Source organism: Myotis davidii, unplaced genomic scaffold (assembly GCF_000327345.1).
Source record: "Myotis davidii unplaced genomic scaffold, ASM32734v1 scaffold1437, whole genome shotgun sequence".
Lineage (NCBI taxonomy): Eukaryota > Metazoa > Chordata > Mammalia > Chiroptera > Vespertilionidae > Myotis > Myotis davidii.
In genome coordinates, this window is record NW_006288601.1 from 54410 (window position 1) to 68395 (window position 13986).

Here is a 13986-nt window from a genome sequence, read left to right on the forward strand (position 1 = left end):
GTCATCAAAATAAACATGGGAGACTGAACATGTGTTTATCTCTGCTTCCTCTCCCAAATCCTATCAAAGTAATGAGAATAAAAAGAAGAAGAAAAGAATAAAAATGGCATAAACTCACAAGGAAAATGGGAAGGAAGACAACAGTGGATGAGAAATGTCAACACATCTTTGTAAGAAAGCAAGCCACGGGAAGAGTAATAATTGCCTTAGCAGAGCAGACAAAGCTGAAATAATTTCTGCAGGGGAATAAGAAGAAAGCTGGCTCTCCTTGCAGAATCCTAAAAAGGCTAAAAATAGGAGGATTGGTTGAAAGTTTGTGAAGGGAGCATTTGGAGCTCTTGGTTCCCTCCTTCATCCTGCCAGGAACACAACACCTGTTTCTTTTCTGCAGAAGGTGGACGGTTTATTTAGGTAGTATTTAATCTGAAATGGCTCTAGACCCAGAGATTCTGAGCCCTGGAATGAAACAGGAACATTGAGCAAACATTGCAAACTGAACAGTGTTGCTCTCAGCTCTTATCCCTTGTCAGGCTCCCAGATTTCTTCCAGCTAGGATTAGACCCTTAAGGCAAAGAATTAGAGGTTTCTAGAGAAACTGAACAGCACTACCATTTTGGAATCCCCCAATAAAAATGCTCTTCCTTGCCCCTACCTACAGGAGACAGACCCAGACAATCAATGTTTTAGTGCCTCGCTCTTGAATTCAGGAAGTCAAACAATACACCTATTTGGGGAAACCGAATGACAGGGACTGAAAGAAATTGCTAAAAAAGAACTCCGAGGAAACAGAAACGATGTAGGGAACAAAAGAAAATTTAAAAAATAAGTAATATGTTGGAAAGATAAGAGAAGATATTGTATCTATAAAACAAAATGTTATATAGATATGAACATTCAAAAAATTAGAATGCCATGTTATCAGAAATGTTAAAAAACCTAATCTAACAGCTGGAAGATAAAATGAGGAAATTTTCCTGAAAGGAGAATGAAAAAACAATAAGAAAAGATAGAAAATTAGAGAATATGTCCAGGAGGGTCTACCTACCACTTTTTTGTTGTTGTTGTTAATCCTCACTGGAGGATATTTTTTCCATTGATATTTAGAGAGAGGGAGAGGAGCATCGATGTGAGAGAGACACATCGATTGGTTGCCTCCCATACCCTCCCCCTCCACCGGGGCTAGGGATCGAATCTGCAGCTTAGGTACATGCCCTTGACAGGGAATTGAACCCAACGACCCTCGATGCGCGGGCCAATGGGGCTAACCACTGAACTACACTGGCCAAGCAAGAAGGATCTATCAGGGGTGGGCAAACTTTTTGACTCGAGGGCCACAATGGGTTCTTAAACTGGACCGGAGGGCCGGAACAAAAGCATGGATGGAGTGTTTGGGGTAACTAATATAAATTCAAAGTAAACATCATTACATAAAAGGGTACGGTCTTTTTTTTTTTTTTTTTAGTTTTATTCATTTCAAACGGGCGGGTTGTGGCCCGCCGGCCGTAGTTTGCTCACGGCTGAATTCTAACTTCTGATTAACAAAAGTCTCTAAAAGAGAAAAAAATGAAAAAAGAGGTAAAAAAAATTGTCAAATAAATATTTCAGGATAATTTTCCAGAACTAAATAACACAAAACCTTCAGATTAAGTGGTTCCAATTAGGTCAGTGAATTTAAACAGACCTATCTTAAGACACATCTTTGTAAAATTACAAAACATTGGGAACACAGAGGAGATTCCAGAAGTTTCCAGAAGAGGACAAGCAAGTCATAAAAGCAACAGGAACCAGAATGACATCTATCAAGTCAGCAGCAGTATTAGAGCTAGACAGGAGGGCAGTGCTTTAAACAGTGAGACAAAATTATTTTGAAACTAAAATTTTATACCTAAAGTATCAATAAAGTTTGAGAGTAGAATAAAGATTTTTTTCAGATATTTAAGTTCTCAAAACAGCTGTTCCTCAATACTTGTTCTCTGAGGACGTTACCAGCAAGGTGCCCTAACAAAATGAGGGATAAAACTGAAAATGAAGAAGGCATACCGTCCAGAAAGAGTGACCAAAAACAGGAAAGAGGGCAATGGTGTTCTCAAGGTGACAAAAGATGGAGAATAGAAGTAAGGGGTCCATGAAGTGATGCCCACACTGGAGGGAAATATGTAGGGCTCCTGAAAAACATGACTATTATCTGATAGGTACAACTGGATCAAAGATTTAATTGGGAATGTGTTGGAGCAAATGGAAAAGTCGCTGAGAAAATTAGACAGGTGAAAAAAAATTGTATAAGAAAAGTAATGTAACTAAAGAGTACACTGTACTTTAGTTAGAGGCTGTGGAAGTTTATAAACACCAGAAGAGACAGATAAATGACTGGAAAGATGCTCCCTGTGGGGAATAGGATTAGGAATGGGAGGTGGATTATGGAACTGCTATTTGTATTTCCAAGCCTTTTAGTATTATTTGACATTTCAAAACTATTGCATGCATTACTTTACAAAAATAAAAATTAATAAACAAGTCTCTACAAATTGGTCTGTCTGCAAAGCCCCAGAACCCTTCTGCCTAATAGGTTCCTCCTTGTCAAGGCAGCTCTTAAGGAGGGAAGGGGGTCCTTGGGTCTGAATGGTCATAGGACTGATTCATGAACTCCAGGTAATTTCAAGTCACTCATGCAAGCAGCTCTGATTCCCAATGACACTCCATTTTCTTTTATTTTATCAGATGATTCATCAGACAATTCCTACCCAATGCTTGGAGATATATATATATATTTACAGAGAGGAAGGGAGAGGGATAGAGAGTTAGAAACATCGATGAGAGAGAAACATCGATCAGCTGCCTCCTGCACACCTCCTACTGGGGATGTGCCCGTAACCAAGGTATATGCCCTTGACCGGAATCGAACCTGGAACCCTTCAATCTGCAGGTCGATGCTCTATCCACCGAGCCAAACCGGTTTTGGCCCTGTGCTTGGTCTTTTGCCTTCAGTTCTGCTCTAAGACTTTGCCAGGATATAGATAGAGTCACTCTTTTATACCTCTTTTGGGTTCTACTTCCTCCTTCACAGCCTCACACTCCTAATTCCATAATGTGAGGATCCACACATGCCCTCTTTTTACATATGCCATATTGCTCTCAGTGGCAAGATTATATGTCCATAGAAAGATATGTGAGTATTCAATCAATGGATATACTCCTCTACATATAAAGGAATTTTGTATGCGTTTAAAGACACAAGCTATATTTACACCCAGACAAAATATTTATGTATACCAAAATATTAAAGGCTATATAAAAACATAATATACACACCATTCACGTGTTCCTTTGTGTGTCGATATATTCTATAAATACCACATACATCCTGCCCCCATAACCTGTATTAAATGTGGCACAGGTTTGCACATTTCCACGAAGGCACCCCAGAATAGAGCAGCCTGAACAGACGCTGTTTTTCCTTCCTGACAAACAGGCATGAAATAACAGGCTGACATCTGCCTCTGCAGGTCATTCAAGTCGGCCTGCTACATGTCAGAATTCAAACTGCTCCATCCATCAACAGCAGACCCAAAATTAACGTAGCTTGGAAACTCTGCAGCAAGACAGTAACAGCCCAATTCAAAGCCTGACCTTCCAGGAGTGGTGGGGTAGGATGGAAAATTATTTCTTGCCCTGCACCAAAGCCAACAATACAATTTGAAGAGATTTTCAGTTAAATTAATTTTAAAGAAAAATCCCCCAGTGTAGCAGTTTAACTCTTAGGGTCACGTAAAAGGAGCATGAGGCATAGAGGTTTTGCTATCTGGAGGCTCTGCCAGAACCTTCTGCAAAAGAACTAAAAATATTATTTTAGACAAAATAGTTTTAAGACATTTGCACTATAGCACACAGTAAAAGTCTTTATCAGTAAGTAAAGAAATCATCAAGATATTTAGTTCTTCATACATATTTGTTTTTGAAATGACTAATGGTTAAAATTGTAAATAAGATCAGTCATTTAAGATTGCAAATACAAATGAATCCTTTTCTGGAGATATTTTTAAAGGTAATGATTTCCCTCTGCTCAATTGCAACAAAATTTATGTCGAGAGACTTTCTAACCAGAACCCAAAGACGGCCATCAACTTAACAAATGAACCGGACTCTGATGCATCAAATTATTTTGCCTGCTGCTTTGGCTATGATGCAAAGCACAACACAATTTTCTTAAATGCCATTCATTTGTAGCCAGCGACAATTTGGATTATGCTTTAAATTCATAGTCCATTAAGGCAAAGTTACCTTTTTGCCCTGCTGTAGATTGTTTCAAAACTCACTCTGAAAAGTTGTCCCAGTATTCCTTTCCAGCAGTTCCAGTTCCACTAACACGGGGTCCAGGCTAAGTTGAGGGAATGTTTGGTACCTTTGTTAACAGAATGCCCAGAGCCCCCAAAGTCCTGTTTCCCTGCTGCATCTATCTCTTCATCACCTTTTTTCTCTCTAGCCTTTTGCCTACAAAACAAAAGTTCCCACTAAAACAAAAACCCTTCCTTGGTTCTACTTCTCTCTTGAATTGTGCCCCATATTCTCCTTCTCTCCTCACCTGCACCCTTCTTGAAAGGATTATACACGTTGTCTCTCTTCAAATCTACTCCAAATTGTTTTTGCTATCTGGCTTGCATCCTTATCATCACACTCTAAATAACAAAGGTTTAATAGCCAAATCCAATAAGCTGTGTTGAGATGGGTTAATTGAACTCTCTACAGGTGGACCATGCCTCTAATCCAGTCATTACTTGTTCTTTTCTAAAGTTCACCCACAGATAGGTTGCAGGTTCTAACCCCAGACAGGATGCATATGGAAAGCAACTGATTAATGTTTCTCTTTCACACAGATGTTTCTCTCCCTTCCTCTCTTCTCTAAAATGAATAAAATCATCCTTGCTTGAGGATTTTTAAAAAAGAGGGAGAGAGATGAATAAAGGGCCAAAATTCCATTGCTAAAATTTTATTCTAAAGAAATAGTGAACTAGTTAATAAATATATTCACTGTAACATTATAGTGAAAACTAGAAAACTGTATGCACTGGATGGTGTGGCTCAGTTGGTTGAGCATCTTCCCATGCACCAAGAGGTTGCCAGTTACATTCCCAACATGTGCCAGGTATGGGCTTAGTCCCTGGTGGGGGCCAGGCAGGAGGCAGCCGATCAGTGTCTCCCTCTCATGTTGATTTTTCTCTCTCCCTCTCCCTTGCTCTCTCTCTAAAAATCAATAAGACATTTTTAAAAAGAAAACTGTATATACTTCCAAAATTAATTGCTGAATTAAAGAAAGTATGGTATGTCTTTATAATGGAATGCTATCAGGAAATTTTAAATAATGTAGATAAACATTTACTGACATATAAAAATATTTGTAAACGCAAACTGAAATTACAAACTAATTAGAGATAAGATAATAAGAATTCCCACTTCAAAAATCTCAGAGATGTTGCCAAAGTAGCGCACAGCTCAAAGCTTATATTTTATATTGTATTTCATAGAAAATAAGATTGATAAACTAATTGAACATTCCATTTATAAGTAATAACAAATTCAATGAAAACAGAAGTGGATAAATTATAAAATAAAAACACACTACATTTTATATACAAAATGAAAAGATCTATAAAATAAAATTGACAAATACCTGGCAAAAAAAGAAGAGATATAGCTAATAGTAGGAAATAGAAAAGGGACACATTTCCACATTTGCAGGAGCTGAAATTATATACTTATAAAGTATTTGAAAACAGATGCTCAATTATATACCAATAAATTTCAAAACCTAAGTGAAATAGAGTATTTTCTAAAATACATACATATATATACAGATATATATGTATGTATAAATAAATTACCAGCCCTACCCGGTTTGGCTCAGTGGATAGAGCGTCGGCCTGCGAACTGAAGGGTCCCAGGTTCGATTCCGGTCAAGGGCATGTACCTTGGTTGTGGGCACATCCCCAGTGGGGGCTGTGCAAGAGGTAGCTGATCGATGTTTCTCTCTCATCGATGTTTCTGGCCCTCTCTCTCTCTCCCTTCCTCTCTGTAAAAAATCAATAAAATATATTAAAAAAAAACAAAAAACAAAACAAAAAAATAAATAAATAAATTACCAAATTGTCTCAAAAAAAGTTAAGAAAAAAACTGAATATATGATAACCATGCAAGAAATTGAAAATGTTGTGAAAGATCTGCACCCTCAAAAATACAGGGTGAGGCAACAGCAGGTTTACAGTTGTTAGTATGAAAAACAGAGTTTAATCTTTATTATTATTTATTAATTATTGTGTTATTTTCCATATGAATAACTGTAAACCTACTTTTGCCCCAACCCCGTACATCAGGCTTAGCTTGTTTCATAAGTGAGCTCCTCCCAGGGGGACTACATAATTTATCACCCAAACTGGGACACTTTGCAGAGTGAAAGATAGTACTATTGCTAATTAAGCTGGGACAATGTGAGAAACAGAACTGTTTCAGGCAAATTGGGACAAATGTCTATACTGTTTGTACCAAGTTCCAAAGAATAAGTAATTCTAAAGTTATGAGTACATCTTCATAGTTTAGAAAAAGATGAAAGGTTTTCTGATTCATACTCAAGAAAAACAGAAGAGGGGGGGAAAGGGAAGAAAGAAAATGCTAGGCCTCCTGACACGTGTTCCTAAACAAATAATATGTACATATTATATACATCTTTAAAGGACACTTATTAATTAATAAGGAACAAATAACACAATAGAAAAATGACCAAAAGACACATATTCAGTTCATAAAAAATAAATATAAATCCACCATAAACATTTTGCTCAAACCTACTACTGATGATGGAAAGAACAATGAAATATAATGTGATATTTTATATTTTAACCCATTTGATTGAAAAAAACTGTTAATAATATTATGTCAATTATCCTATATAATAAAAGCCTAATATGCTAAGTGTCTGGTTGTCCGTTCAACCAATCAAAGTGTAATATGCTAATGATATGCTAAGGATGCTCAACCGCTGGCTATGACATGCACTGACCACCAGGGGGGCAGACTGTCGACCAGTCACTATGATGTGCACTGACCACCAGGGGCAGATGCTCTGACCAGTAGGTTAGCTTGCTGCGGGGGTCCAGCCAATGGAGACTGAGTGAGAAGGGCCTGACATGCCCTGGAGCCCTCCCACGGTCCTTCCCTGGCTGGCCAACCTCCTGTGTCCCTCCCTGCCCTTATCGTGCACCAGTAGGGTCCCTCGGCCTGGCTTGAGCCCTCTTGCAATCCGGGACCCCAAGGGGGATGTCGGAGAGCCAGTTTCAGCCTGATCCCACAGGCCAGGCAGAGGACCCCACTGGTGCATGAATTCGTGCACTGGGCCTCCAGTATTTCAATAAAGCTGGAAAAATAATATTAAGTGCCAAAAAGTGTAGTCTGTTGCGAATTCGTGGTGAGAATGCAAACTGGCACTACCTTTTGGAGGATAATCTGGCAATTGCTTATCAAAATGCATACTCTTTGATACAAAATTTTCCCTTCTAGGAATCTATAGTGCAGGACACTTGATCAAATGCCCCAAGACATGTGTAAGTGTGCCCAATGCCATACTGTTTCAATAATAACAAATAACTGGAAACAACCTAATGTACTAATTTCTCTGGGAATGAAACACTCTCAGAGAAATTAAATAACTTTTATAAATGGGTATATAGAAATAGAAAAAGTTTTACATAAGCAAGGGCTTCAAAAACCGCAGGGCAGTTCACTTATATAAAAATGAGAATATTACAGTTGACTTGTCCTGCTGATCGACAATTTCCATTATAAGGTTTCCACAGTTGTTTATAATCCCTTAATTAGAAACACACTAACTTCTTTGCTCCAATGAGCTCTCACCCTCCAAAATCACCTCCACCCTTGGAATGAATAACTGTACTCTTCAACATTTTCCTATTTTCAAATACTTAATGGAAATAAAGACTACTTTTCCAGGGTTTTCAATTGCTATGTTATAAAGCCCCTGAGATGAAAATATCTTTATATTTGGACATTATGGTTATCATTTTCAATGTTATATGTTTCAAAATAACTACTATGCTCAGTAGAAGTTCAACAGGAACAATATGTCACAATAGCCCTTAACCACATGGGATCATAACTATCTCTGCTTCAGAGAGAACAAATATTCTCTCTTTGCAATGATATTCCACAGGTAAATAATGACTTGCTGCATAATATTAGAAAATGTTTGGGAAAAGATGTGCAATACTTTAGAAAAAGCTTCGGGTTGGATGTCCTGTTGCTTTCTGGCTTTGATCTCAACATATACTGTTCCCTAATCAACATATAATCATTGTTAAGGTACCTAATACCATGCAGTCAAAACCTAGCTACAAAAGAGCATGTATTGCATAATTCCCTTCTAGAATATAAATGTCAATATAAAGTGTGTGTATATGCATAGAGAGTTTGGAAGGATTTCCAAGTGATAGTCTTTTAACTGGGCATAATGACAGGTATCCTCTACTTTCTTGGTTTTGCTCATTTATATACTCTGATGTTCTATAATAAGTATGTGTGAGTTTTATATTAAGAAATTGTCTTAGGAAACTTATTTGTGTTCTATCTATGGACTTCAATAGTTATAAAGAGTTTGGGTCAGTATTATCTGATAAAGTACAGAATAAGTTAGGTTCTTTATAACATCTATGGAACATAACCTTCCCTAATGTTTACTAATCAAATTTCTGGAACCAGAGGCAGAAAGCTGGGCAAACCCAAGGAATATTGGCCAAAGCAGAGTGACAAAATCACATGGGCAGTCAGAATAATTTTGAACCTGCAGGAAGACATATATGCATGATTGAAAGCACAGGTTGTAGCTTTGAGCTCTACCTCTGAAAACATGTGTAATGATAAGCAACTTATTTATCTGTGCCTCAGTTAACTCATCTTCAAAGTGATTGAAGCACACCTTGTAAGGACTGAGTCCCACCAAGTAGAAGTTGGAATCTTAAAATGAGAGGCTCTGCTCATACATCTTCTGTCCTTGTCTCTGGACTCTATCCCAAATTTGAAGAACAGGGTTTGTTATTCACAACCTGAATTGGTGGTTCAGATAAGAGCCTCTTAAAAAAAATTCATCACTTTCTGAAGGCTAGGTTATTTGGGTCAATCCTCTCATTGAAAATAATCACGAATAACTGGACATTTAAAAAAAATAACCTTTTAAGATTATCAAAAAATATGATAAGGTAGTGCAAATATTAGTTCAAGATATCAGAGAAAGCAGAAACCAAGAGAGGGAAGCAGAGCACTAAATTTTCTTTTCCCTAAAGGCATTTTTCAAAAAAAGCAAACATCTGCAAACTGGATTCCCAAAGGCTTATACCCTCAGAATAAGAGTTAACCAGAAGTAAACCCACCCAGATCTCCTTCACTCTCAGGGCACTGAATTAAAGTTGCCTGGGCACTAAGTAGAACTGGAAGAAAATAATGACATTGAGAAAAAGCAAAAAAGCTATCCTCACTTGGACCTGCAAAATAAATTCACATCACTATGTAATTCAAAAAATCCTAATGCCAAACATTTAATTTAGGATGGTCTTAAAGTTAATTCTCTTAGGTTTCTGGCTGAAGCAAACTGAAATTACCTACGGAGGAAACCCCTTTTATCTTAGGTCTCAAATAATACCTACAAATAATTACTTTCAAGGATAATAAGCAGCTTAGATTAAAAAAATATTCAACTACATAAGGGAAAATGGCATTATAGCAAGGAAAAGTGATTTTTAAAAAGACCTACAAATTGGGATTACTAGGCACAGATAAAACACCTATGCTTATCAAGGTTAAAAAATAAAAATAAAGATTTAAAATATATACAAGGAACTATAAAATATATTCTAATAGGTTTGATAAAATACAAACTACAACTTATAGAAATAAAAAATGCAACAAATGAGTACAACAACAGATTAGAAATAGCTGAAGAGAAAATAAGTAAATGGGACTATTCATCAGATGAAATTATCTAGAGTGTAGCACAGAAGGGAAAAAGAAAAATATAGAAAAAAATTAAGAGTCACAGGATGATAAAGTAAAAAGGCCTAACATATTTGATGGGAGTTCAAAAAGAGAATGGGAAAGAGAAAATATTTGAAGACAGAACGACAGATTTTTCTAGAAGTGATGATAGATAATAGTCCATAGGTTCAAGAAACTGTTCAGAACCCAACCAGTATTAAACTAAAAATAATAATAAAGCAACACACACTTAGAAATATCATAGTGAAACTACAGAACACCCAAAAGAATGGGTAAAGATCTAAAGAGCAGCCATTAAAAAGAAATACGAATTACAATTCATGGAACATAAATTAGATGGACATCTGAAACTCAACAGTAACACTGGAAGCCAAAAGACAGTAGAATTCTTCATTATGGTGACATAAAATACTTGTAAAACTAGAATGTCAGTACTCAGAGAAAATATCTTTTAAGAGCATCTTGGACATACTACAGGGAGACAAGATGGACCCTCATTGAAAATTTGGTTTGGATGCTGAGACCAATGTCTCTCTCTCTCTCTCTCTCTCACACACACACACACACACACACACACACACACACACACACACACACTCATTCACACTCACTCACATCAAGAAGTTATGAAAAGGTTTATTATTTATACTAGAGGCCTGATGCACGAAATTCATGCAAGGGGCTCGGTCCTCGCAGCCACAGTGGCTGCCTTGGCCCTCGCAGCCCCAGATTCATCCATAAGGTCATCCAGAAAGACATCTGGAAGGACGTCCAGAAGGTTGTTTGGCTGTCTAATTAGCATATTACACTTTTATAATTATAGATAACTGAGGCTTTCTGGGTGAAACATGGCAGGCCTCCTAAGGTAGTGCAAAAATGGCTCAAGAAAGCAGGGAAAGGAGGCTGGCTTGGGGATCTTATTGTGGTAGGAGGTAGCCCAGGGTGAGGGGTCCTAGACACAGATAAATCACAGTTTGTGATGTTTGAATCTGATGAAAAAACAAGAGAGTACCTAGACTTTTTATCAGCCTACCCAAATGTGAGCAGAGGGAAAGAAGGAGGCTTAAAAACTGTCTTATGTATCCCCAAACTGCAGCAATTATAATATTGCAACACTGAATACTACTTCCCTTCTTGAAATCAGAAAAAATGAAAAAACTCATTAGTACTTCATACTCAGCATTGTGGTGGAGGTTACAGGAAACATAATAAAGCATGAAAAAATATATAATGATTAGAAAGAAGGAAACTAAATGGTCATTATTCCAAGATGAAATAATTATACATGTTGAAAATCCAAAGTAATCTAGTGACATATTAGTAGAATTAATAAGAGACTATAATAAGTTTCCTGATATAAAATTAATCTTCGAAAATCAATTATATTTGATATATCACCAAAATAAAGTTAGAAAATAAAAATATAGCATTAATAGTAACATAAAAATGTCAAAAAACTATAAGTAAATCAATCTAACAAAAAGTTTACTTTGAAATCTAATATATGAAAAGATACACAATGTCATTAGTAATCACAGTTATGCAAATAAAAACCATAAAATGATACCATAATCACTAAATTGTCTAGAATTTAAAAATCTGATATTACCAAGTGTTGAGGACGCTGTTAAATAATGGGAATTCTAAAAAATCTTCTAGTGAGATTATAAATTTAAAAAATAACACTTTGAAAAACCAATTTACATTTAATAGTCAAGCTACAGATGCCATATCCAGTGACCCATTATTCCTCCTCCTAGGTATGCTCTAGAGAAATTGTTGCTTACTTGCACCAAAATATCTATATAAAAGTGTTAACAGAAGCATTTTTGGTAATATCCCAAACTGGTGGAACAAAATTTCTATTAAAAATGAAACTAGGTAAATAAATGTTGGTATAATTATGGAATAGTATGCAATAATGGAAATGAATAAACTGTGGCTTTGTAATCACTAAAATCAGATGTCAGCAAATTATAGCCTCAAATCTAGTCTGTTTTATAAATAAAATTTACTGGAATATGACCACTCTCACTCAGATTCATCTGTGCATGATTGCTGCCATGCCACAACAGCAGAGCTGAGGGGCTGTGGCAGAAACATATGACCCCCCCCCCCAAACAAAAATTTTTACTATCTGGCCCTGTACAGAATAAAATGTCTTTATTTTTTTAAATATATTTTATTGATTTTCCACAGAGAAGAAGGGAGAGAGATAGAGAGTTAGAAACATCGATGAGAGAGATTGATCAGCTGCCTCCTGCACACCCCCCACTGGGGATGTGCCCGCAACCAAGGTACATGCCCTTGACCGGAATCGAACCTGGGACCCTTCAGGCTGCAGGCCGGTGCTCTATCCACTGAGCCAAACCGGTTCGGCTAAAATGTCTTTATTAAGACATGTTATCTTAAATGAATATTGCAAGATAATGTTGACTAAAAGAGACAACAGTGAATATATGCTAAATTATTCCATTTATATAAAGTTAAGAACCTGGCAAAACTAAATTATATTGCTTAGGGATACATATATATTTGATAGAATTTTAAAGCAATGCAAGGAAATAATTATCTCAAGTAGAGTTATCTTTGGGGAAGATGGATGGGTTGAGATTGGAGCAGACACAACGCAGGCTTTAAGGGAACTGATAATGTCTTAATGTGGATAGTAGATACATAGGAGTTTTATTGATCCAGTAAACCAAGTATAATATATAGTTTTCCTTCCATTATCTAACTTGTAATTTTAAAAATGAAATTTAAAGTACTATATTCAAATTTAAATGTGAAAGGCTTAGTACTATATACATTTTTAAAAATAACAATTGATTCAAAGTTCTCATTACTCTTTTCTCACTTTCTAAATTTCAACATGATTTATATCAAAATATTCAAAACAGCCAATATAAAGAAATTATTTGCCAAGTTTCACTCACAAAATAAATTATTATTTCTGTTACAACAGAAATGTAAGTTCTAGAATAGAATGTCAATATGCATAATATATTAGCTAAACTGTTAACTCAGTAATTTCTCTGTAGCCAAAATATCTAAGCAAATGATAGTGTTTTTTTCGAAAGGTAATTGATTTTTTTCTTTGCTCATTAGTATTTAAGATATAAATATGCAAATACAAATCCTAAATTTTTATTACAGCTTTATTAAGCTATAATTTATATACCATGAAACTTATCCAATTTAAAAGATTTGATGGATTTTAGTATACTCACAGAGTTATACAATTGTCATCCCTTTAGCTCTCACCACCAAACTCTCCATCTACTCCTTTCCCAAGCCATAAGCAACTTCTAGTTTACTTTCTGTCTCTCTATATTTGCCTATTTAGAACATTCCATATAAATGGAATCATATAACATGTGATCTTTTTGTGTCTGTAATGTTTACAAGTCTCATCCACATTATACCATGTATCAGTACTTCATACACTTCATTCCTTTTGTGACCAAATAATGATCTATTGTAAGGATAGACCACATTTTGTTTATCCACTTATCAGTGAGTAGACATTTGGGCTGTTTCCACCTTTTGGCTATCTAATAATAGACAAACATGGTAATTAACCATACCTCCGACACGCTTCCCATTGGCTAATCAGGGCGATATGCAAATTAACTGCTAACCAAGATGGTGGCCGGCAGCTAGGCAGCTGAAACAAACAGGAGTCTTGCTTGCTCCAGTGATGGAGGAAGCCAAGGTTCCCTGCCTGCCACTGCTGGGTTCTGAGCTTGCACTCTAAGCAACTATGTTGCAATTATAGAACCTAAAAAAAACCCAGAAACCTGCTTTCAGCCATCAGAGCTGGAGCTGAAACAGTGTTTCAATTATAGAAGCCAAACACCCCAGAGGCCTGCTTTCAGCAGCCGAGGTCTCAGAGCTAGAGCCGGGCCTCAGAGCTAAAGCTGGCTCTCAGTTCCA